Below are 3,773 nucleotides of genomic sequence, written 5' to 3'. Positions count from 1 at the left end.
TAACATGTATTTAAATTTTAAATTAAAAAAGATAGTTTAAAAATTTGAATTTATTTAAATAAATTTTATTAATTAGAAAAATATAATGTAACATAACACATGATCTAAGTCCTATATAATTACATGAAATTGGGCTGCATAACACATAGTTACCTGAACACAGGACAAATTGCATGGTTGGGCAGCAAAATTTGCTTACCCAGTAGGCAACATAGGATTTATTAGAATTTGAGAGTTAGAATTTGTTGAAGTTGTTTTTAATATTTAAGATCCATTATCGAGATTCGCAGAAGTAACTTTCATCTGTAATCAAACTAATTACATATTATAATACTAATGAATTACCAAGTCACCTTTTTACCCTAGCAACTAGTAAGTGCTATGACAACTTCATGATGGAGAACTAATACTACTTCAAAACAATAAGCAAAACAAATACAGAGAAAATGATTAAGGCTTTTTTAATGTACCTTTTTTTCCTATTTCAAGTGATGAATTTTTAACTTTTTTCTCACAACAGCATGATCAATCTTTTTTTGTATTTGTTCAGCGATGTCATTTTGAATTGTATTTTTCATGGGCTAAAAGTTTAATTACTGCAATGTGTGCTGATACTTTACAATATTGAACTACTATGCTATTTACAATATTTAAGGCGTGGCTTTTACCTCAATACTAATATTTCTCCTCACATCAACAAAATGAATATTGTTTTGGACCTGACATTCGGAGCCTTAGCAGGCCCAAAAGTGACCCGGCCCAAGCGCCTCCCACTGTCTTAACCACTCGAAAAAACCTCCAATAGAAAATAACTCGACAACACTATAAAAGGGGAGTCACATCATTCTCCCAAGTATGACCAATTCCACATTTTACACCTAAACTTTACCTCATTAACTCTCTGACTTGAGCGTCAGAGTGTCTTTGTAGGTATCACCCCTGCTGCTCCAAGGGTCTAATCGCGTCATCACCAAGATTGACAAGTTTTCAATCCATTCATCAACCCGTACCATTAAAGTCTTGTACATTGGCACCGTCTGTAGAGATTGGAAACTTTGCCGGTCTTGGTGATAACGTGATCAGACCCTTGGAGTGGCAAGGGTAGTACTTGTAAAGACACTCCGACGCCCAAGTCAAAGAGTTAATGAGAGATAGAGTTTAGGTGTAAAAGATAGAATTGATCATACGTGGAAGAGTAATAGGAATCCCTTTTTATGGTGTTGATGAGTTACTTTATCTTGTAAGGGGGTGCACCCTTTAGGATTTAAAAGGTGGTTAGGTGTAGAGATTTTCCTGGGTGGTTAAAATAGCGGGAGGCGCTTGGGCCGAGTTGTGCTTGGGACTACCAAGGCTCTAAACATCAGGTCCAGAACAATTGCCCCCAAAGCGAGAGAGCATGCTTGCTTGGCCTCGTTGCTGGTGTTGATGAGTTCGGTTCTCTGTAGCTAGGGAGGTCGTGAGTTTGTCGTCAGAATGTGGGTTGTCCTACCATCTGTCTATTACGCTTTCCTAGGCATCATAATGACACGTAGTGGGAGAGAGAAGGGTTTTTGTTTCTCTTCCATTTTTGTCCCTCGTCCCTCTGTATTTTCATTTGAAACATTGGGGCCTTTATTTTTCCCTCTTTGAAACTGCCTTCTTCGTTTTCCTATTGCCTTTCGTCTATCTCTCTCTGAACGGTTTTTGTTGGTTTCTAGCGCTATCCCTTGGATTGATTGCCGTTGCTGTCGAGGGCTTCTGGTGCTACGTTTCCTTGTGTCTATGCTACTTTTTTCTCTTCTTCTTTTTCGACTTATAAGAACAGGTTAGTGCCTTTTTCCCTGCTTCTTTACACTTTGTGCTTTTGTTGTTTCGCGTTTCTTCTGCATTTCTTTTTTTTTTTTTTTACTTTGTATGTATTATGGTAGTAAAATAGGGAGTGGTACTGTTTTAGTATAGTTTAAAATTTGGTAGGTTTTGGCATATGATTTTGTGTTCTTTGTGTTTCTGGAGAGTGGGCTGACCGATTTAGCAACCAAATATAAATACTGATTTAAAGTAGTTGGTTGCAAAATCGGTGGCTATTTTTTATTTATCGACCGATTTTGCAACTAATAAAATAAATAGGGTGAAAAAATTTGGTCGCTAATTCGGTCGCTAAGTCGTGGTCACTATATTGGTTGAAAATTTAATCCTTAGTGACAGAATTAGTGACCAATAAAAAATACTTTAAAACTAATCAGTCACAAAATTGGCCGCTAATTTAATTAAAACAAAATAATTACTGAATTAATGTATCCCACCTAACCCTAATTCACCCACAACCCTCTCGTCTTCTCACACAGTTACCTATGTAACCACCTCTAGAAGCACCTACCTCTCCTCGCAGGGTCTTCGTCATCGACTGAGTTTGCTGCATCGCCGGCTTCATCTTTGATATCTCAGCTCTGTCATCGTTGGCTTCTGTGCCGTCACTGTCGACGTCATCTTTAGCTCGCAGTGCCATCGCCTTCGTCTTCTGGTATCTCGGTGCTGTTGTGATCTTCTTCATCAATTTCTCAAGCAGGTACTCTTCCCTAATCCAAATTCTGATCAAGTTCATCTACTCTGTTAGGGCTTTTTCACATATTATGATCAATTTAATATATTCTGAATAAATTGAACAAATTTTTGTCAATGATGTCATCGACGAAGCTTTCGGTTTCTTCCACCAATAAGTAACACCCGCACACACTCATTTTCTCTTCTATATTTTTTCACTTTCAATTATGAAATATCATCGTTTGTTTTAATTGGTTTTGCAATCTATGATTTTAGAGAGGCATTAACCATGTTGAACTCTAAAGGCTCCATACAAAGGTCTGAAAATCTAAAAAAGGTAATTGTTTTGCTAATTGAACAAAATTTTACCAGTTAGAGTTACTTTTGATGTGATAATGGAAATTTGAGAGTATGATAGTTGGTAGCTAGATTATGCTAAGTGTAGTTTATATGATTGGTTTTGTTTTTGTTTAAAAGGGAGTTGATAGCGTACTTGTGCGTACGCACGGATAAGTGTGCATACGCACGGATAGGTGTGCATACGCACACACCAGAGTGCTCTTTTCCTTTGTTTCTTCATGAATTCTCCCACTTTGCATACTTTTCTTCCACTTCTTCAAGGCCATCCTTGGCTATTACTCCTGAAATCACTCAACAAAAGATATCACGGTATCAAATGGAATAAAAGTAAAATTAAATTGACTATTTAAAGCACAAAAAGTATGTTTTCAACAATTAGATACAATTTTGAGAGAATTCACAAAACCATGCTATTCAAGTGAATAAATACAAGTTTACATGATAAAATCCACTCAATTCAAGTCAAAAATTATCATAAATGTAGACTCATTATCGGGCACTAATCCCTCGCTCTGTATGGCACGACCTCACAGGAGAAGGTGGTAGGGCACTCTTCCTCGATTCATTCCCCCTTATGGCTGCCTCTAGGAGAAGGTAGTAGAGCACTGATAAACCACTATTTCATGGTTTATCTTGTGCTCAATTGAGAGATTTTTATCAACTCTTTACCCACTTATTCATACTATTTGCATGGTTTTACATTTGCCTTCCTAATTATGTGCTTTGATTGAAAACATGCTTCTTTGGCCTTAAATTCCCTATGATTAATCCTCTCTTATTACCATTAGATGCATTGATATGTGTGTTAAGTGATTTCGGAGATTACAGGGTAGGAATGGCTCAGAGGATGGAAAGGAAGCATGCAAAGGTGGAAGGAATACAAGAAGTTGGAG

The sequence above is a fragment of the Arachis ipaensis genome, chromosome B06 (assembly GCF_000816755.2).
Source record: "Arachis ipaensis cultivar K30076 chromosome B06, Araip1.1, whole genome shotgun sequence".
NCBI lineage: Eukaryota > Viridiplantae > Streptophyta > Magnoliopsida > Fabales > Fabaceae > Arachis > Arachis ipaensis.
Note: the sequence above shows the minus strand (reverse complement) of the source record.